At 45.0% G+C, this 23342-nt stretch overlaps 2 non-coding genes across 2 annotated transcripts; both read right to left on the bottom strand.

Annotated features, from left to right (window-relative positions):
• Nucleotides 1–14261: 14261 nt before the first annotated feature.
• On the bottom strand, nucleotides 14262–14335 carry Trnat-agu (transfer RNA threonine (anticodon AGU)). Its single transcript has one exon. It is a non-coding gene; the product is annotated as a tRNA-Thr (tRNA).
• A 5621-nt stretch (nucleotides 14336–19956) lies between these two features.
• Trnat-agu (transfer RNA threonine (anticodon AGU)) lies at nucleotides 19957–20030 on the bottom strand. Its single transcript has one exon. It is a non-coding gene; the product is annotated as a tRNA-Thr (tRNA).
• Nucleotides 20031–23342: the final 3312 nt, after the last annotated feature.

Here is a 23342-nt window from a genome sequence, read left to right as displayed (position 1 = left end):
GACGCATCGCCGTATCTATCCCCCTTACTAACCAGACCCACAAGGCACCGTCAGCCTAATTCTTTAACACCTTATTTTGCTAGAACTGACACTTATAAGTATTCCTATTTTCCACGCACGGTCTTAGATTGGAACGAATTAATCCAGGCATCTTCTTAGTGTCTCCTACCACACCGAAGTAGCACTGTTGCACTATTTCATATCTGTTATTGTAGCACTATTATTACACTAATCTAGAAAGAGATTCCGTTGTTGTTTTGTATTCAGTTTGTATTATATCTTCTTACACTAACCTTGAAACAGATTCCATTGTTGCTATTTTGTGTTTTATTTTCTATGTTATTGCACTAATCTTCAAACAGTTTGCATTGTCGCTTTTTGTATTATGACTGTTTTTTGAACCTACCAACCTGCTAGGACCCAAGGGTCTGCAGTGTGTAATAACTAAAAACAAATAAATAAAATAAAATGGAGGAGCAGCTGTTTATTAGAGCGTACATGCCTGCAACTGCTGCTGCTGCAAGCAACCAAAGCTGTCTACTGAGGCACATACCGAGTCGCCCTAGATGCCGTACAATAAGCAAGACAGCAGTATCCAGCACCCGCTGGGTCGAGCAAACATGCAACCACTATAATGTACTAAACGTGTTGTGCTTGGATACAACTTAAAACAAAGCTTATGAATAAACTCCATGTTCCAAGATTCTATACATAATAAAGCCAGAAAAAAAAAACATTGCACGTCGGACTGATAAATAAACGAGTGATTGATGCAGCCCTCACCCGATCGTCTCACGTGCCTTTGTTTAGATTTGCAGCCTGTTTCATTACTTAAAAACGGGTGCCAACTTGCTCGGAAATTTGCTTTGTCAAGATGTAAGGAAAACTTCACCACAGATACTATTTTACGGCCAAGCAAGTTAACATCTTTCTTGATAACTCGATGCAACACTATTACCATCTCTATGTAATTTGTATCCAATACATGTAGAAATTTATTTTTTATCGGTGCCATTATTATCTAGTCCCTATTACAGATAAGTAACTATTCTTTAGTTTTGGAAATATATTTACGGGCGTAGTGTTACTTTTCGCACCTGTACAAGATCATCCACCTCGTTAAAGCATGCCCCTTATTGAAAAACAATGTATTTATGCAATTTTAGCGGCACACCTTTGCTAAAGAATTGCACTTTTAAAGTAGATTGAGTACTTCTGGTCGTTTCAGCGTCCTACGGCCAGTTCACTGCCATGTTCAGTGTCAGAGAACATAGGCAAATAGTATAAATTTTCTACTAAAGAGCCGTAACAAGTGGCATTTTGCTGCTCAAGTGGAAAACTATCCTTTAACTAAGCCCAAACAAATACATTCGTGGTAAAAGTCCTTGTTACCTTAGTCATTCATTGCACCCTTCAAATATTGCTATAAAATAATGACGTTGGCTTGATCGGTACGTCCTTTAAGCAATTGTGTCTATCCAGTCAACCCGGGAGATTAAGCAGTCGACCTGCTGTCCACCCTGGAGAAAGGCCACGAACCTATAGAAAATCTCAGTTTACAGCCCCCAAAAAATCAACTAGCCTTTGACTGACTAAGAATAGCGTATACTCACAAGACGAGAAAGGACTAAACAAGCACAAACTAAATACTGGGGTTAACTGAGAGAAAAACCAATATATATTACACAAAACACACGCGTAAGAGAACATAAAAGTTAGGCAGCCAAGCAATCAATCACTAACTTATGCAGCATCAAAGATGCCCTGAGCAAAATACATGTCAACAGACTTCTCAATAAAAGAAACTTCGGCAATTTTTTGCGCACTTTTATTTTTGCGCCTACACAACGTCATGGTACCTACCAGCAACAGCCACCATTCCTATTCTTTACAATTTAGGCCTAAATTAAAAGGCGGCTGCCCTTTGAACGAAGCTCTGCGGCCCATTAACCGCTTATTTAAACATCTCCCTGTTTAACCCTGACGACCTTTGTGTGAGCATTCGTATAGCTCCCTGGCAGTTTCAGCTGTTTATCTTTCCGGACTGCCCTCAAACATTCACATCGCTCGGCGAGATCCGCTAATGCGATCTGCAAGGACGCGCCGTCTCGTGACCAGAAAGCAAATGAGGGTGAAAAACTCGATTGAGTGTCTATTTTTTAGGTCACATAGAGACGTTTACTCACGCCGCTTCTGTTGGCGCTGTTGTTTAGTTGGTTTAAGCGCCTGTGTAGTAAACAGGAGATGGTGCGTTCGAACCTCACCGGTGCCTCTGACCTCTTTCTTTTTCCTCACTCCGGATGACCAAATTTTACGTACCGTTCATGCAGTGTGTGATTTAATGTCATTATAAGCGAGTGCGTTTTGCCGTGCAGAGCTCAGCTCTGCCATTTACAAGCACATTAAGCTGATCAATTGTCACGAGTCACAGCATGGTCGCATATAACTAAATGACAAGACGGCAGCTCGCACGGCAGGTGGCAGAGCAACCCTTACGACTTTATTATACACATCAAAATATATATTTTAACTTACTAGTGACTCTGCACATAGTTTTTGAATCACTGCTATCAAGGGGGCGCAATTCAATGCTGCAAAATTAGTAGATAAGACACGTTCGCTAGTGAGTGCGCTTGATGTTACTTGCAGCTTTATAGCGTCAGGACACCTTCTTCGACTGTATTTCTTCACGCGGATGCCAGGGCTAGGTCATACAGAGTTTATATCAGATACTAACCAGGACGGCTGTCCCTGCATGATGCGTGGCGAACTTACCGAGTGCTGTGATGCTAGGGAGATTGGCACCACTGGCAAGCTCAGTTAAAAACTCTAACGGCCTCATCCTCTACTCGACAGACGCTGGCATGCGCATCTAACTACATTCTATTCCTCTCACTGCAGCAGACTATGATGATGATGATGGAAAAAACTTTATTAAAAAACATCACCGCATATCCACGAAGTGAATGATGATGAGTGGGCGAAGCACCGGGGGATCATTCGGGTAAACCACAGCTACGGACGAGAAAGAGAGCGCGCGTCGGGAACGAACGCCCTTGTGCACCGCAGCACCCCTAGCTACGGACGAGAGAGAAAAACGCCGGAAGCGTTTTCCGGAAGCCCGAAGCTGGCTTCCGGAACCGGAACCGGAAGTGGAAACGGAAGTCGGCTTCCCCGGAAGCCGGAGCTTGGCGTGCGTATACTAATATATATATATATATATATATATATATATATAAAGGGTGTTTCAGCGAGCACTTTCAAAATTTATATGTTTCCAATTTTAGTTAAGTAGCAGGTCTAATCGAGGAGGCGGACATTACTTGCACAAAAAATTGAAATGCATAATCAACTAATAAAAAGATTCATTAATTAACTTTTTAAGTAATTACCTGATGGCCCACATTGCAATTTACAAATATTAGCCGTGGAGTTCGCAAGGTGGATCCACTTGGAATTAATTCTCAGGATAACAGCAGTATCGAGATATTAATTCCAAAACTTTGCGGAGAAATGCATTGGCGTTCCAGTTAATTTTGTGCTTCAATGCATAAAGCGACGTTTTGTAAAGAAACTAACTGGAACGCCAATGCATTTCTCCGCAAAGTTCGGGAATTCATATCTCGATACTGGTGTCATCGCGAGAATTCGTTCCAAGTGGATCCGCCTTTCGAACTCCATTGCTACAATTTGTAAATTGCAATATTGGCCATCAGGTAATTAGTTAAACACTTCATTAGTGAATTCTTGTTAATTATTCAATTATGCATTTCAATTTCTTGTGCAAGTAATGTCCGCCTCTTCGAGTAGACCAGCTTATGAACTAGAATTGTGCTATCTGCCACAGGCAACCTTTAAGAATTTTTGAAAGTGTTCGCTGAAACACCCAGTATATGCGTATACATACATACATAGCGGTCTCCATGCCAACCAGAGCTACAGACTACGAGGGACAAGGCTCGGCCCTAAGGTGCTTCGCCCCTAAAATAGAGCCGGTGATTCTGTGTACGTCACCTTCAGGTGGGTGGCTTCCTTAGTCCGGGATGCCATGGCCCTCGGCTGTCCGCCTTGCTCGGTACACCAGTCGTCGCTTGGTTGTCCGGGTCAACGCTCGGTGAGCAGGTCCTCCCACTTCTCTTCAGATGACACGTTATTGGCTGGCACCTCCTTGACACCATTGCACTGCCCAACCATGCGATAGAGACTAGAACGTTGGTTTTGAGGTAGCACTACCAACAAGAACCAACTCTTCTACTGAACAACAGAGCCATCCGTGCAATGTTTAACTCTCCATTCGACACATACGCCAATTTCCTTTTCGTAGTTTAGATATAAAGCTGTGTAATTAGTTATTTATCAGAATTTTGAAGCAAAGCTTTCCTTGGCCACCACTCCATGGTTTCACCTGGTACGGCCGGTCACTGGTTGGGTTTGCAGAATAGATTCGCATTCAAGGTAAAAATTATTTGAAGAATACGATACTGCGCAATCCGAATTCTGAGTGCAGCTCTTTAGGTGTTTTCAATTCGTGATATATTGTGACAAAGAATTTGACTTCTAACGAGAGGGTCCTCTCGGCGGCGGGGCTGAGTATTGTCCTGTGAATATCACCTCAATCGCGGGTAACGTCCTTTCAACCATAAAAAGGTCCAAAGAAATCACGTGAGGCACCGGTGAAATTGGAACTCACGATCTCCTGTTTACAAGGCTGGCGCTTTAACCAACTATGCCACGGCGCCGTTTTTTTTCTTTATTTCCGGATTTCGTCAAGTACACGTCACACAAGAATTCATATCTCTGAATTCAACATAACTAGACAAATCTCTACACGTACTAAAATCGGGACTGACAGCATGTCCCGTGTAGCTTGGTTAGTAAGGTTTAATCTCCAATAATTTTTCAATTATATGCAACCATTCAGGTGGCTCGTTAAGAGCCTTGAACACATCTCTAACATATGTAATAGTTTCAGCAAAATATATCTTCGCTGGCTTGGGATCAACATGTTCGTGTCTAATATCCATTCTTGTTTTCCAGACACTATGCATGGTAACCAGCATCATCATATCACATGGCACGCCTCCTGTTTGTTCAAAAGGCAAGAACCGAATTCCGAATGGCGTGAGCGGGAAATCCTTTTTAAAAGTCCTCGTAAGACGTCCCACAAGAAAATTGAATCCGAGCAATCTAAGAAAATGTGTTCAATTGTTTCTGGCTTATTGCATATCATACAATTTACACCCCAAGGTAGATAAATACCTTTTTCTTTTAATCATGGTTTAACAGGGAGCGTGCCACTGTGCAGCAGAAAGAAAAATGTTTTAGTTGATGCTCTGATAGGCATTTTCTTTACACGTTTCAGTACATCCCGTTCGGGTCCTAATGCATACTTTGCCCGATACAAAGGTACAGGGCATAACACGTCAACTAAATCCTTATACAGTTGTTTTTTGGTTACTAATGACATATAATCGAACGAAAAATGCACTTTGAGAAAGCGAACAGCATGAACAACTTCTTTCAAGAATCCTTTCGGCGCTACATGCGGTGCGTGAAAGGACGATGCAATGTACTCCGGCAGCGCATCCCGCAGGCGCACTTGCATGACCGTACGTATAAAACCATCACTTTGATCTCGCAAGAAAAAATATCGTGAAAAAATCTGCTTAAGGAACAAGTGCGAAAGGCCAAGCCCGCCCTTCTTAACAGAGTGAAACAGATTTATCCTGCCGGTCCGCTCCCAAGTGGATCTCCAGATAAAGATAGCAAAAACTCGGTGAATCTTTTGCACGCACATTCTCGACATGCATAGCACTTGTAGCATATAAAGAATTTTGGCCACTAGAAACACATTGCAAACCGTTGCGCGTGCAAATATCGACAGGTCGCATCCACCCCATTTTGTTGTTTGTGTCTTAATGTGTTCCATTTGGTCAGTCCACTGTTCGGCATTTTCGTTATAGCACCCTAATGGGATGCCCAGGTACTTGGACGAAGAAGTGCTAAAGTTGATCCCTTCAATTTGGTCTGGTCTGGATTCCCAAGCCCCGTGCCAAAATCCTAGACACTTTTGCCAACTAATGGCGCTTCCAGTGAGTCTACAGAAGGCTCTTGCGTCACTGACTGCCTCTTTTATGCTCTCTTTATTTTCACAAAAAATCGCGATGTCATCTGCATATGCCAAAACCTTTATTTCATGCTTTGATAAAAACTGATATCCGGTTATTTTTTTATTGTTCAGCACTCTTAAACAAAATGGCTCTAAATAAATAGCAAACAATAAGGCTGAGGCGGGGCATCCTTGACGGACACTAGAACGTACGGTTATGTCTTCACTGAGTTTTTGTTAATTACAAGTTTAGTCTGACAACTATCATATGCCATTTTCACACCTTCGCTTATTACCGCGCCTACATTGACATAATCCAGCAGTGCAAAAAGTATGCTATGACACACCCTGTCAAATGCTTTTTCCAAATCTAATTGAATCATGGCTATACGGCCACCTGACGCTTCACAGCACTCTAAAACTGTTCTTGCAGTATGAATATTGTTAAAGATACTTCTTCCTCTTATTCCGCACGTTTGGTGTGCACCAACAATACCAGTAATTACTGTTTGAAGTCTTGTTGCAATGACCTTCATATACACTTTATAGTCGACATTTGTCAGACTTATGGGCCTGTAATTTTCCACCGACTGCAATCTCTCAGGGTCTTCAGTTTTCGGTATAAGTATAATATGGATTTTCCTAAAAGATATGGGCACTTGTTTAACGTCATAGGCCCCTGTTATGGTACGATGAAGCATTTCTGACATTTCTGCCTTGAAAAATTTATAAAAGGCTGCCCCAATGCCGTCTGGTCCAGGTGTCTTGCCGTTACTAAGGTCATCAATCGCTTGCTGAACTTCCTTTATTGTGATGGGTCTTTCAAGATCGTTTTTAACGTCCTCGTCTAGTTTGGGCATAAGCGCCAGAAACTCTTTTACAAACGGATCTTGCATTTCAACTTCAGTACAATCTTCGGTACCGTTCAAGAAAAGCCATTTCGATAACCCTCTGGTCTGACGAAACCATGTCCTGATATCTTATTTCTTTAATCACGTTTCTTGTGGCATACCTCATTTCTTCAGCGAGCGCGCGTTTGGTCGGTGCTTCGCCTACCAAGAACCTTTCCGCACGTGCCCTTACCACGGCGCCTTTATATCTTTCCTCCGCAATGCATTCCATCTGTCTCTTTACTTCTTTAATTTCTTTTCTAAACAATCCGGGTATCGGGCTATCTGCATTTAAAAGATAATCAAGTGTGGCTTGCAGCTCGTTTTCTTTTTGTCTTTCTTTGTACCGTATTACGCTTGACCTCTCAATTGCACACATTTTAACTTCACTTTTAAAATTCTCCCAAACCGCCTTTTTTTTCTTTATTGCCGTCTTCGACGTACAAACTCAAGGGTTAGAAAGGATAAAACGTGCCAGCCACACTTTGGCTAGCACAGCACTAAAATCTTTTCAGTGACACCCGTTCATCCAATACAGACATCCATTGTGGTGGATCAGGCAGTACTTTGTATGCGTCTCTCACGTAAACAACACTCTCAATGAAGTGTTCTCGCACCGGTTTCACAACGATGTCTGCATGTTCAAATTGCATGCGAGTTTTCCACATCGCGTGGAGGCCCAGAGCCATAATGAGGTCATACGGTACTTCCTCTGAGGTATCTATTGGCAAGAAGCGTATTCCATACGGGTCCAGAGGTAACTGTTTCTTCAGCGTTCTTTGCAGAACGTCCCAGTGAAATATCGGGTACCAGCAATCTAGAAAAACACGTTCTATTGTTTCTGTTTTTTTACATAAAAAGCAGTCGGTTGTCCAGGGGATGAAAATACCCTTGCTATGAAGCCAGGTCTTAACGGGAAGTGTGTTTGTATGTAATTTGAAAAAGAAAGACTTAGTTGATGGCCGTACTGGCATTTTCTTGACTCTTTTTAGAACGTCCTGTCCGGGGCCTCCACGGTGTGGCGAACGGTACAAAGGTACAGGTAGCATCGTGTCCACAAGATCTCTGTACAATTTTTTTGTAACGTTGGAGAGATACTGAAGCGAAAAACGTACATTCAACATCCTATGCACCAGCACCACTTCACGCAGGTACCCAGCCATGGTTCCCGGCATGTTCTGAGCCGACGAAACAACAAATCCCGGAAGAAGTCTACTCAGCCGTACTTGAATTAGTGTTCGAAGAAAGGGATCATTTTGATCCCGCAGAAACACAAAGCGTGACACAATTTGTCGCAAAAACAAGTGAACCAGACCAAGCTCACCTTTCTTGACCGGGAAAAACAAATTTGTTCGACTCGTCCTCTCCCAGGTAGAGGCCCAAATGAAAGTGGCGAAAATGCGGTGAATTTTTTGTACGCTTACCCGCGCAGCACACAACACATTCATAACATACCATATCTTGGAAACTAAAAAAAAGGTTGCAAACAGTGGCTCTAGAAAACATTGACAATTACTTGCCTCTCCAACCGTCAGTCTTTTCCTTTGCTGTCGAGACTTGGTCGAGCCAGTACGGTTCGGGCTCACGGTAACTTCCAAGAGGCACCCCCAGGTACTGTGTAGGTAACCTTGACCAATTCATTCGAGAAAAGGTCTCCGGCTTGTCTTCCCAACTCCCATGCCAGAAGCCATAACTTTTATCCCAGTTTATCTGGGATCCAGTTGAATTGCAAAACTTTTCGACAACAGCAGTTGCCTCTATAATGCTCGCTTTATCTGTGCAGAAAATCGCGATGTCGTCGGCATACGCCAATATTTTAACGTGTGCTACCTGTAGTCGATCGCCTGCTATGCGTTAGTTGTTTTTAATGGCCAAACAGAGTGGCTCGAGATAAGCAGCAAACAGAAGGGGCGAAAGCGGGAATCCTTGACGCACCGACGAGAGCACACGAAAGCTATCGGTGAGCTCCCCATTAACAATAATTCGCGTTGAGCAGTTCTTGTACGCCATCGTGACACCTTCCGTTATCACACTGCCAACATTCGTGTGTTCAAGTATGCATAGTAGACCCTTGTGCGAGACGAGGTCGAAGGCTTTTGCCAAATCGATCTGCATCATCGCGACGTAATCGCCAATCGCATCGCAACACTCTAGCACACTTCGAGCCACGTGTACATTTGTTGTAATACTGCGGCCTTTAATGCCACAAGTCTGGTGCGGCCCTACCACTGTTTTGATGACACTTTGCAGTCGTTTTGCTAAAACTTTCGTGAATATTTTATAGTCAACGTTGGCTAGAGTTATCGGGCGATATGAGCCAGGCAACAAACGTTTCTTTTCATCATCACTCTTCGGGATTAGTACGATATGCGATGTTGTGAAAGACAAGGGCAATCTTTTACGGTCGTACGCTTCGCTAATAACTAGTTGGAGGAGATGAGCCAGCGCAGACTTAAAAGTTTTATAGAAAGTGGCCCCTAAGCCATCAGGCCCAGGTGTTTCTCCGGGGGCCAACTCGTCTATTGCGCACTTTATCTCACTCAGGGTAATGGGATGTTCAAGCCGTGTCTTAACTTCTTCATCTAGCCTTGGCATCAATGAAAGGAATTCCGTCTGGTAGCCATCTTTAGGTTCACGGGGATGACTCAAGAAGGCTTTGAAGTGATCGGCGATCCCTTGCTTGATGTCGTTTTGGTCGGACGTGATATCATTGCCTTTAGTTAGCTGGCGGATTTCCTTCCGACACGCGTATCTTTTCTCGTCTGAGAGGGCTCGTTTTGTTGGCGCTTCTCCCGCCCACAGCTTCTCAGACCTTGATCGCACAACAGCTGCTTTGTACTTCTCAGAGTCTATCCTTTCGAGTTCGGTTTTTACTTCCTTTATTTCCTTAGTATACACACCATGCTGGACACTTTCCATGCTGATGAAAAATTGCAGTTGCTGGCGAAGGTTTGTTTCTGCCGGTTTCAGGTTATGCCGAAGTACACGGCTTCTTTCAATAGCCATAGTTTTAACTTTCTGTTTAAATTCTTCCCATTTAATGGCGAAGCTTTCTAGCTGGACTGAAATCAGGCTTTCTAGTTCCTTCGCAACAGCATCAACGAAACCATCGTCATCCAACAACTGCACGTTCAATTTCCAGAGGTCCCAGTTAAAGGTGTGCTTGATCTGTCTTTTCCCAAAGGTGGCAGTTACCAAGCAGTGATCGCTATAAGCAATGGGTTGCACATCATACTCACTACACAAAGGCACCAATTCAGCTGACACATATAATCTATCTAGCCGAGCGTGGCTATCACGCTGGAAGTGGGTAAACTCCGGGTGAGTACCGCTGGCGAAGACACTACCGACGTCTTCCAAGTCATAATCGTGCACCACCGCATTTAGCAATTCAGCACTGTTGTCCCGAACGTGTGAACATTTTGCGCGATCGTCAGCAGTGCATACACAGTTAAAATCGCCCAGCAGTATTACCACCTTCTGACAGTTTACGTACGTCAAGACGCTCAAAGAAGGATCGTCGGTCTGTTTCGATATTCGGTGCGTAGACACAAATGACACGGAAATCCTTATCGGAAAAACAAAAATCAGCCACTAAAAGGCGCCCAGTTTCACACGAAAACACTGACTGCACACAAATGCCAAAGTTTCTTCGAATGAATATAGCGCAACAACCTGATCCACCAACCGCGTGAAAAACACACACTTCGAAGTGAGTACGAAAATTGGACACCATTCTGTCGGTTAGCTCATGGCTCTCTATTTTGGTTTCTTAGATTCCGACAAGGTGCAAGTCATTATCTAATAGTAGACGGCTTAGCTGACATTGCCGCCTTCTTGCGCTGAGCCCTCGTACATTTAACGTGGCTACACGTAGCGCTACTTCAATATTAGCCGCCATGACTAAACGGCAGCAGGGTGCCCATCAGTTACCCAAGGGCGCAAGTACAGCGGTGAGCACTGTTAGGGTGAACACGCGAGCGCGTGGCCGACGGCACTATCAGCGCCGCGTAACAGCCATCGTTGGAAACATTGCACATGCGCAGCATGTGCTTTGCGAAACACTCTTTCCACCGCGCGCATCACGTCATCGATACGCTTGTTCGTCGTCTGCTAGCCGCATTTTTTGTTCGCTGAGCTGATACCTTCTGCATTTCAAGGTCCATCTGGATTGAAGATTGGCGCGTGAAGGAAAAAAGTGAGTGTACGAGGGATAATTATTAAACTTTTTATTCAAGAAAATTGCACTTTTGCAATTCAAGTTAAACAAGACCATGAGAACAAATATAAAAACATGAGCAAATCTAATAGCGAGTCATGTGACCACTTACAGCAACGACTGCAGCTATTCTGGACGGTAACGAGTCGTAAAGTGATCGAACATATTCCCGATCGGCTTTCAGCCTTTCCCACTCGTTGCTGACTTGCGCCCACAACTGGTCCGAAGTCGCGGAATAAAGGGGCTTCCTTGCCAAAGAAGCTTTCAGACGGCCCCACACGTTTTCTATCACATTCAGGTCCGCTCCTTTCGGAGGCCATTCCAGTAGCTGCATGTGCTGCTCCGCCTGGAACTCCTTGACAGCCCGCGCCGTGTGTATCGGTGACCGGTCCTGTTGGAACAGGTAATCACCGTCTGGGAATAAACTGCTCGCATATGGCAACAGCACATTGTTCAAAATGTTGCAGTATTGTTCCGACGATAAGTGTCCACGTATACGTTGCAGGGGCCCTAAACCATATCTTGAAACAGCACCCCACACGTTCACACTCGATCTCCCACTGGCAGAAACACCTTGCACGTTGTCCGGGTCGTTCCTGCGTGGCATTGTGACGTTAACTAAAACAATTGCTTTTCAAAGCAGGAAGTTTGCCTCACCGTGTGCCTGGTAGTCTCCAAACACGCAATCTTTGGTCTTGTCGCGTCGAAAACGTCGACTCATCCGAAAAGATGACGCGACCCCACTCTTCTGATGTCCATGCTTCGTGCAGCTCAGCGAACTGCCGTCGTGCGTCCTTGTTTGCCGCCGTTAGTAGTGGCTTCTGCGCTGCGACGCGACTGCGAAGGCCCGCAGTACGCAGGCGACGTCGAACAGTGGTGTCCGAAACGTCCAAATCCAAGTCCTCGCGTATTGCTGGGGCTGGCAAGAAAGGGTTACGAACAGCAGCTGCAACTATGAGGGCGTCTTCATCGTCTGTGGTAGCTTTAGGGCGGGGCGCGCGGGGTGCATCCTGAATGCGACCTTCATACTTGTAGGCTTGAATTATCCTGTTGACAGTCTTCAGGGGCCTATTAACTAAAGTGCCAATATACCGCTGGGAATAACCTTTCAGGGAAAGATCGACAATTGAGCGCCGTTCATCATCGGGAACCCTAGCCATAATATGATCTGGCGACAGAATGAACGGCTGCGAAAGATGTTTGGTTGTTTTATATACGGCGTTGCATGCACAACAACTTTGAAGGGAACGAATAGGCACGCCCCCATAGATATACAAGTTTTTTTGTCTTGTTCTGTTCAAGCACAGATGTTTAAAGAAATCTTAAAATGCAGGATGCATGGGCTTAGAAAACAAAAATGCGGCTAGCAGACGATGAACAAGTGCATTCATGACGTCATGCGCGCGGTGGAACAATTATTTCGCGGAAGGCGTGATGCGCATGCGCAATGTTTCCAGTGATGACCGTAACGGGGCGCTGACAGTGCCGTCGGCCACGCGCTCGCGTGTTCACCCTAACAGTGCCACCGCTGTACATAATGACGTGCCGATAACCGCGTCGAATGCCACTATAGGGAACACACCCGACCTCTCGAAAACAAGACTCAAATGCAACTTGGGCCCCCGTTCCTGACACGTCTCTAAAAAGAATAGTGCTCAGGGTGATGGCCATTGCACTCACCAACCCCCCAACCCGCGTCAAGCTATACACAGTACAGAACTACGGAGGCGGTTTACCCGCCTGCCGTGGGTCGGCCGTAATGTTCGGCCGCAGCTTTAAGGTTGGTCTCCTCATACCTGGCGTTTTGGGCGGTGGCTCGTCTCCGCCACTGCTGTCCTGTATCGTAGCCAGGCTATTGGTCTGGTCGCGTAGGCGTTTCCCCGCCTGCAAAGTAGCGAGCCCGCTATGGGTGTCCATGTCTTCAGGCTCAGGGGGGCTGGAGGGCGCTCCCGGATCAGGTGGGCTCTCTTCCTCAGGGTTCGGCATGGCTGCAGTGCCCTCTGCTTTCTCTTGTTGTTCAGAGGCGGCGGCCTCGTCGACGTCTTGCCTTTGTTGCTGAAGTCGTACCTCCGACTTTGCCACCTCGCCAGCTGCTTCCTTAGCCGTGGACGACGTGTCTTCCATGTCCGCCTCGTCCATGAGCAGGGCGGAGTTGTCTTCGTTGCTCACGGGTCCGGTCACGCTATCGTACGTCCGCTCACACTGACTCTCTTCGTGACCGAAGCGTCGGCACGCACCACACCGCGGTATGCGGCAGTCGCGACGAATATGGCCCGTTCCGCGGCAGCGCAGGCAGATAGGGGCCCTGCCCGGCACAACCACGAGAGCCAGCTCGCCGGCGATGCTCACCTGGTGTGGGAGGTCGTCCAGCATTACGCCCAGCTTCAACTTCAGAGTAACCAGTCTTGTGGTAGAGATCTTATCAGTCACGCCATGCACACGCCAGCACTCGTGGGCGACGTCCGTGACCTTTCCAAACGGCGCGAAGGCATGACGCACGTCCTCGTCAGGAACGCTGTGCAGCAGCCAATGCACTTTCAAGCGCACATCCTGGTTGGCGGGGTCAATGACGAGGCATCGGCCCTTTTTGACCTGCAGCTCACCAACGCTGACTATCTTCTTCACGGCTTGGTCGTCCTTGAAGGTCACGGCCTAAACATGGCTCATACGGTAGGCCCCGAGAGCCACCACTTCCGGCAGGAGCGATAACGGGGCGAGCGCATCGCGGAAATCTTCCACCCGGTATGGGCGGGCCCTGATGTCACAATGTAAAAAAAAAAACTGTGTTCACAGCAAAACGCCCTGTTGGCAAACTCGGAAAAACAACTTGATACTCGCTGTCCGAGGTGGAAATCCTGTTACCGTGGCCGCTCTCGGCCGCTGAAGCCGCTCCCACGGACCTCGTCATCTTACGTCCGTCACGCTCGGTGGCCGGAAGCAGAATCAACTAAGCCACGGCGCCGTGGAATACCCGCATTTCCGCATTCACCTCAATCGCGGGTATTGTCCTATGAACCATAAAAAGGTCAAAAGAAATGACGTGAGGCACCGGTGAGATTCGAACTCACGTTCTCCTGTTTACTAGACAGGCGCTTTAGCCAACTAAGCCACGGCGCTTTTTTTTAATTTATTGCCGGTCTTTGACAATGTACAATGCACACAGTATAGAAACAGACATCACAAAAAGAACACCCACAGAACATACTCAAAAACATGAAAGGCATCCGCCCAAGATGGACTGGCGTTGTCAAACTAAAATTCTTTTAAAGCTGTCAGAGGTTCTATCCTCGACAGCAAATCGGGTACACAATCTTGCATTTTCTTAATTTCAATGAAAGGAGACATACTTTCTCGAAAATAAGTACGAGCAGGCCTAGCATCTGGGTCGCAATGGTACCCAGCCATTCGTGCCCGCCATAAACAGTGGAGGCCATTGAGCATAATTAGTTAGTATGGAACCCCGTCCTCATTCTCAATCGGTAAGTACCTGATCCCATGCGGATTCAACGGAAACTCCTTCTTGATTGTCCGATTTAGGACGTCCCAGAAGTAGACACCTTCCCAGCAATGCAAGAACACATGATCTACAGTTTCAGGTTGCTTGCAAATCAAGCAGTGTGGGCCCCATGGTACAAGGAAGCCGCGTTCTTCTATGAATGTCTTCACTGACAGTGTTCCTGTGTGTAGCCTAAAAAAGAATGTTTTTGCCCCAGTAGGCACCTCCATTCTTTTCACCCGTTTAATGACATCCTGTCCTGGTCCTCCACTGTATATCGCTCTGTATAATGGCACTGGAAATACAATATAGCACACATCTTTATATAATGTCTTTCTTTTCACACCGGATAAATACTCGAAAGAAAAACGCACTGAAAGAAAGCGCACACTATCGACTACTCCTTTAAGATAGCCGCGAATCGTTCCTGGCATACTATTGGTACTAACAATCAGTGCCGGCAGCGCAGCTCTTAATCTGAGCTGTAATACCGTACACAGAAAAGGATCACGCACATCTCGAAAAAACAAAAATCTATTGACAAGCTGTCGTACAAAAAGATGCGCCAAGCCCAGGCCACCATCCTTCACCCGCCTGAACAGGTTTGTTCGGCTACATCTTTCCCAGCTAGATTCCCAGATAAAAACGGCAAACACTCTGTGCAACTTTTGTACGTTTACCCTTGAACAAAATAACGTCTGCATGACGTACCACAACTTTGTAATGAAAAACATATTGCATACAGTTGCCCTTGCAAAAATGGACAGTTGATGCCTTTCCACCTGTCTGCTTTTTCTCTTGTTTCTTTTATTTGGTTTGTCCAGTATTCCTCGCTCTGTTTGTAGCTGTCCAAGGGAACGCCGAGATACTTGGTAGGGGTTTTCACCCAGCTCACATTCGCAAAATTGTCCGGGGCCGAGGACCACTCTCCGTGCCACAACCCGAGGGACTTACCCCAGTTCACTTTACTGCCCGTCACATCACAAAACTGTTTCACAACGCATATTGTTTCCGTTACACTTTCTCTGTTTGTACAACACACGGCGATATCATCTGCATATGCCAGGAGCTTGACTTCTGTGGCTGCCAAGCTATAACCTCGTATTTGATCATTCTCAGTTATCGCCAAACACATCGTTTCAATGTAAACTGCAAACAAAAGAGGACTGAGGGGGCAGCCTTGACGCACAGAACGCATGATGTTAATGGGGTCCCCAATGATTTATTCACAATTAAGCGTGTTGTGCAGTTCTGATACGCCAATGCCACTCCCTCAGTGATGATTTCACCTACATTAACGTGATCCAGAATTGCAAACAAAATATCATGAGACACACAGTCAAAAGCTTTCTCTAGGTCAAGCTGGAGCACTGCGACGCCATCGTAAGTGATGTCACAGCACTCGAGCACGCACCGCATCGTGTGAATATTCGAAAAAAATTGACCTCCCATTGATCCCACACGTTTGGTGGTCTGCGACGGTTTCTTTGATGACGCTTTGAAGTCTGGCTGCCAAAACCTTCATGAAAATCTTATAGTCGACATTGGTTAAAGATATCGGCCTATAAGATGTCACGAGCCTAAGTTTCTGCGCTTTGTCACTCTTAGGTTTGAAGATGGTATGCGCTTTACTAAAAGAAGGCGGCAAAGCTTTGTTTACATACGCGGCGTTAAACGGGTCTGTTAGCAGGGGCGACAGTTCTTTCTTGAAGGCTTTATAAAAACACACGCTCAGACCGTCAGGTCCGGGTGATTTGCATTGTTCAAATCATTTATTGTTTTTCGACTTCGTGTTCTCTTATATTGCCTTCTAATAGGTCCTTCGTGTCGTCACTTAATCGCGGCATGCGACTGAGAAAGACCCTTTTGAACTCATCTACATTGGCTTCTTGATATGCAAACAATGACTGGTAATACTCTAAAAACGCTCGGCCTATGCACTTATTATCGTCGACGAGTGTGCCATTCCACGAAATCTTATCGACATGATTACGTCGACCATGAGCTTTTTCAAGTCCAAGCGCCCTTTTGGTGGGCGTCTCCCCCGCTACTAATGCGTTTCCTCTTGCTCGCACAATCGCACCTTGATAGCGTTCTTTGTCCAACTGTTCGATTTTTTCTTTGATGGTTCGCATATCTTGCTTATACGCCCCTGGCTCTTCGCACTCCAGCGCTATCAGCTGATTAAGTATCTTTCGTAAGTCTCGTTGTTTCATTTCCCTCTCAAACTTTAAGCAGCTAGATCTTTCTATTGCTTTCATTTTTACCTTCTGTTTGAACCGTTCCCATTTCTCTGCTATTGTTTCAATACATTCATCGCTTACTTCCATAACGGCCTCATGAATTGCGTCTACAAATGGCGCGTCTTTTAGAAGTAAGGCATTCATTTTCCATTGGTCCCAGTTAAAAGATTGACTCTTCTTCATTCCTATGGTACACATCACCAAGCAGTGATCGGAGAACGACACAGGTGCAACAGAATAACTGTGGCGCTTTGGAATCATGTCCTGTGACATGTACAGTCAACCACAAAAGTTTGCGGACCACGCGAGCGCGTGGCAGACTGCCTATCCGCGCCACCTAACGGTACGCCACCTAGCGGCGACAGGGGCGCTCTCCCGGATTGTATACATACGCGTATATATACGGTGGGCACCACGTTTCGATGAGTAGCGAAGATGCTGATGTTCCGCCAACGCTTCTTTCGGACCTGGGTGCCATCGACGCTGAGTGCACGCTTTGGAGCCATTTTGCTGGCGAGTCTTCACGTGCTGCTTCTCCATACTTGGCCAGCACGCTGTTGAGACGCCAGCTCCAAGCGCTCTCTTCAGGCTATGAACGATTGTAATGTTTACACTGCCACAGCCCAGCACGCGAGCTCCACAGCCCAGCAGCTGCATTTTTGTCGCATTGGAAAGCAAGCACAGCACGCGCCATACGCACAAACGGCGAAATGCTGCCGCGGCGGCGAACGCTATTCGGCACAATAACGTGTTAACTTGGGCTGGTTGGTACATGTCTGAAGAAAATGAGGGAGAGAGAGACAAAACATTTCTGTCAGCCCGTAACAGCACTGACCCATGCGTCCCGTTGTTCAGCGCTGTTACTCGTTTTCTTCAGCCATCTGGTGATGTTGCAAGAAACCCAGCAGCGAGAAGAGGCAAACATAGATTCGCTTTAAAAAGTGGAATCCGAACGAGCAAGTTGTCAAGCCCTTCCCGCTTTCCTGCGAGTGCATGCCAGTAGCGGAATAAGGAACATTACGTGCTCGCACCGCCCTGATATGGTAAACTAAAAAAAAGGAAATCGAAATGTGCGGTATATCAAAACTACGAAGTAGTCCCTTAATGGATACAAAAAGAAACTAATTCTGCACTATTAAATTACCCATATAAATAACAAAAGAGCCCCTCTTACCGTTAAAACAGGCTTCATAAGCCAGAAGAGATGTACAAACGAAATGCAGGTGGAGACCCCACGCCTTGGATTTCCCGCCCTAGATCACCGTGAGGTCATAGATATTTCGATGGCAACTGTTCTGACCCACAGAACTGTTCTTCGGTGGAGTTATACTACATTCCATCCTAGAAGAGCAGAATACTACGTAGCAAATTTCAAGAGCTCATACAGGTCCACAATAGCCCAAATACAAAAAAATACTTTGAAATCCGTGACATCAAGCGAGCGCTGGTACTGCGGAACAAAAATTTATTGATAACTTTGACCTGCATTTGCTGTTATAATAATCTTCTCAATACCACAAAATCGAAGAATGTTTGTCTTTATGGCGTCCATTTAATGTTCCTTACGTGGCTTTGCAGAGCGGTGCCTGCGGCATGGAGCTCTAATATGTTCGCCGCTGCCGTCGTAGCTTCGTGCGGTGGATCACTTATTTTGCCCCAAGTTTTTTTTTTTTAATAAATGAGTACGTGAACTAAAGAGAACACTAAACTATATTTCGTTTTCAGCACGCGCTTTCGTGGAAAGCTTACACGGGCTCCGAACGCAGTAGTAGGGTTTTTTATTTTTATTTTTTATTTATTTAGCAATACTGCAGACCACCGTGTGGTTCATGCAGGAGGGGCTATACAGTGATTACAGTGCTCCAAAATAAGATTTTGCCTGCTTCAATGGCTGCTTCATAACGCTGAAGGGAATTCCCACCACTGTATTATTAAAATGGTAGATAAACAAATAAGTAAATAAATGAAAATAACTAAATAAACAAATAAATAAATGAAAGTCAACAGCTGTTAACATCGAAGAACTACAACGTCATCTTGGGCCCATAAGTGCACCATGTCGTTAGTTGTTTAGACTGCACTACCGTCAGGATCGGCCGATATTTTTGCAATTCTCAATCAGCGAGCTCAGCGAATATTTCTATTTGTGAAGCCAAAATTCCGATACAACGGTTACGCACGCGCAGTTTGAACAAACGCATCTGAGTTTAGGTTTGGCCTTTCTGTGCACCTTGCGCATTATTACTGCTCCGTACGTAGTTGTACGCACACTTAGTGCGTATTTTTGTTCCTAGCATTATTTTGAAGCCATTTTTGTTTATCTTACGCCCAATCGTAGGCATCAAAAAGTCTAATCTGTACAAAATTGGCCAGAATGTGGCAACCAGATACCCAAGTTCCACGGACCTCAAGTTGATCGGGAGTTGCAAAGCAAAAAAAAAAAATAATAACTTCTCTTCGAGTTATAAATAGATGTGCCATCATCGCATATCAAATATAAACGTGCGCCTAGAAAACTTCCTTGTCTATCGGAAAGAATTTTATGTATAGTGGAGGCTTAAAATGCAGCCGAATTTTGTCACAAACAGAAGGCGCTAGCGATGCTATTGTCCCTATTTTTTATGTATCTGTCCTGTTGCCTTTCCATCCTAAGGGCGTACTGCTTTCCAATTACTTGCAAAAGGAAACGTAGAACTCTATGGGAGACGCGATGGGGCTGGTCCACTACGCACATCAATCAATTTAATACGCCGGACCAACCTCGACGCACATGCCTTGTGAGGGCGGTGCTTGTTCTAGGAAGGTGCAACGGTTTTTTTTTCTTTCCAAACACCAGCTCGCGTTCCCGTGTCAGAAAAGTCATTGCACGCAATAGTCAAGTCATGTCACCCTTATAATGTTAGAATCTGAGCGATAATATCTCGCGGCCGGTTGGGAATGCAGGTGCAAGTAGAATGTTGCGTGTGAAGTAAATGCATGTGATAAAAAAATTATTAACAAGGCACCGGTGAGATTCGAACTCACGATCTCCTGTTTACTAGACAGGCGCTTTAACCAACTAAGCCACGGCGCCGACGACGGGTTTCACGAACTCACTCTGATGACCCAGTTTCCGTACCTGACGTGTTCCGAGAGAGTAGCTAATGGCGTAATCCCCTAGCTAGCCTAGTATGAACGTCACGTAGCAATGCGGAGCGCTACGTGACGCTACGCAATGCCCTGCCGAGTATAACATGGGGGTCCGCACCTAGGAAAAAGACATCGATCTGTACCTGGAATCCAGATAACAATTTTAAATGCGAAGCATTTCTTGGCGAACATTTGCTACTTTGACAGCATCTATCTATCTATCTATCTATCTATCTATCTATCTATCTATCTATCTATCTATCTATCTATCTATCTATCTATCTATCTCTCTATCTATCTATCTATCTATCTATCTAGCCGCCTACGACTTTGTGCTCTCATGGTCGTTTCGTTAACATGGTATGTACCAAAATTGGCATACTATGACAAGAGCATATGACGAACATACATGATATGTCATGACATGAATATCATGACATGCGTGTCATGTATGTCATGAAGCAGCCGCCTACATTGTGGTGCTCTCATGGTCGTTTCGTTAGCTTCGTAGGTACCAAAATTGGCATAGTATGACAGGAGTGTCTGACGAACATAAGTGATAGGTCATGAATGACATGCGTGTCATGTAGGTCATGACAATGCCTTCGCGAAAGATCTTAACACTCAAAAACCACTGAAATGCGTTCTGACGTCGGTACTATGTGAAGGAAACACTACAGGATGCTGGTAGAAGTCATAGTCATGAACATCTGAGCATAAATGACAATGACTCAGCGAAAAAAGATGAACACTCAAAAGCCACTGAAATGGGGCTCTGATGTGGATACTAAGTGAAGGAAGCACTAAAGGATGTTGGTAGAAGTAATTGTCATCAGTAGAGACGGTATTTTAGGCAAATTCCTTTTTTGTTCAATGCGCTCATATCGCCCCGCTTTGATATATGAGCATGAATTAGAGGTTAAGAAGGGCTTTCATAGTGTTTTATAGTTCCTATAAATGCCTATTGTGGCGTTTGTGCTTAAATGCCTATAAATGCATGTTTTCAATATCGGCACCTATATTAACTCTATTTAGCCGCAAGTTTCGCTTTCGAGCGCAGTTAGAGACCGTTATTCACGTTACCGGGCAGCATTGACTGTACGGAACTCTATGGGGTTCAACCTAGTCCTTTACTTCAACCAGCTCCCAGAAAACAACTGCTAGCAGCATTGAAATGGGACTCGCCGGCCTGTATAAAAGCCGCCGCGCTGACATTGCGCTAGGGGTTGGGGAATGCGAAACCGCGGAGAGCTGTCAGGGGAAAGGAGAGTGAACAGCAAAAGAAGAAAGAAAAATGTGATGTGCACGCGACTTTTGTTTTGTTTGTAATTTACTTTTTTAAGGTGTTCACTGCCGTCGGGCGTTCCTTCTCAGCGTACGAGATCATTCTCAGTGACAAGAGGCACAATTTTGAATCCAAAATCAGGAGATTGTGGTATAGTTTGCTATTGTTTCCACAATCTTCACATTGATTCTCAAAATACATTCCGCGTGCTCTCCAAACAGATTTCTTCAAACATGTGCACTTCAAATGGGCGGAAGTGTATTTGGCAGTGTTGGGACATCTTGCCTGTACAATTTGGATAATGTAATTGTATATGAGAAAATTGCCAAGAGTTGTACCTAACAGTACTCATGTAAGAACATGCTAATTTCTTAATAAATCGTAGTCTCTCTTGCATTTGTTATTTGTCTGTTTTTGTTGTGTCTTGTTTAATTGCGTCTGGCAGACAAAGTATTGCTTTTTTTATTCAGTATTCCCAGCTTTCAAGTATTCGCTTTCATACCTGTTTCACTATATGCGACGCTCGAGTACCGTGGCCTTTGAACATGAATATGAGCAGTGTGCTTATTGAATTAAGCCAATTGAGCGTGATTAGTTCAGTAGTTTGATGGGATAATTACATGGCTATGTTCCACTGTTGGCGCCTGTGTGCCATCGTAGAGAATAATATTTCTAGTTTTCCTATCGTAGATATTGGCCGTGCACGTCTTCGTTTGAAATTATTTGCATTTATATAAAAATTTATTGTGCCTATATTTACGACGTTGGAGGCCTAAAACGTTGTTTTGCCTGCCTATTTTTGGCGCCTGAAAGGCGCTTTTTATTGCCTAAAGATCCGGCCTCTAGTCATGAGCATGACTCCGCAAAAATGACAATGACTCAGCGAATAAATATTAACACTAAAAATCCACCTAAATGGGTCCTGACGTTGGTAATAAGTGAATGAAACACTAAAGAATGATGGTAGAAGTCATAGTCATGACCATGACTCAGGAAAATGACAATGACTAAGCGAAAAATGAATAACACTCAAAAACCACTGAAATGAGTTCGGACGTGTCTACTGAGGTAAGGAAATACCAAGGAATCGTGGTAGAAGTCATAGTCATGAGCATGACTCAGAAAAATGACAATGACTGAGCGAAAAAAAAAAGATTAACACTTATAAACCACTGGAATGGATTTGGACGTGGGCACGAAGTGAAGGAAACACTAAAAGATGATGGTAGAAGTCATAATCACGGGAATGACTCAGCGAAAATGACAATAACTCAGCAAAAAAGAATAATACTCAAAAACTACTGAAATGGGTATAGACATGGGTACTAAGTGAAGGAAAAACTAAACGATTGTGGTAGAAGTCAGTCATGACCATGACTCAGCAAAAATGAGAATGACTCACCGAAAAAAGATTAACACTCGAAAACAAATGGAATGGGTTCGGATGTGGTACTAAGTGAAGGAAAAGGCCAAAGGTTGGTGGTCGAAGTCATAGTCATGAGCATGACTAAGGATTTCGCCTTAAGGACTCTTAGGTGTAGCTCAAGGGACTCCTGAGGACTCATGACATGAATGTAATGTAGGTTATGAAAGAGCCGCCTACGTCTTGGTGCTCTCATGGTCGTTTCGTTAACATAGTAGGTTCCCCGCACACTGCTTCGCATAATATCGATTCCCACAGGGCGTGGGATCTGTCCGGCTTTTTTCCCTAATGCGGCAGAAGTGCTCGAAATTCGATTTGCCTTGTGTGTCCCGTCTGTTCTTCCGTTCACACATGCCGTTAGGCTGACAACTGTAGTCGTCATGACAACTAATTGTAATGTGTGTGCATGTGCATGCTTGTATGCTTATGTGTGTGCGCTTTATGCGTGCGTGCGTATGTGTGTACGTGAATGTTCGTGTATGTGGTGTGCGCACGTGCGTCCATGTGTGTTTGCGTGTGCGTATGTGCTTACATGTGTGCGTATGTGT

The sequence above is a fragment of the Dermacentor silvarum genome, chromosome 8 (assembly GCF_013339745.2).
Source record: "Dermacentor silvarum isolate Dsil-2018 chromosome 8, BIME_Dsil_1.4, whole genome shotgun sequence".
Classification (NCBI taxonomy): domain Eukaryota; kingdom Metazoa; phylum Arthropoda; class Arachnida; order Ixodida; family Ixodidae; genus Dermacentor; species Dermacentor silvarum.
Note: the sequence above shows the minus strand (reverse complement) of the source record. Positions and strands in the feature narration are given on the sequence as shown.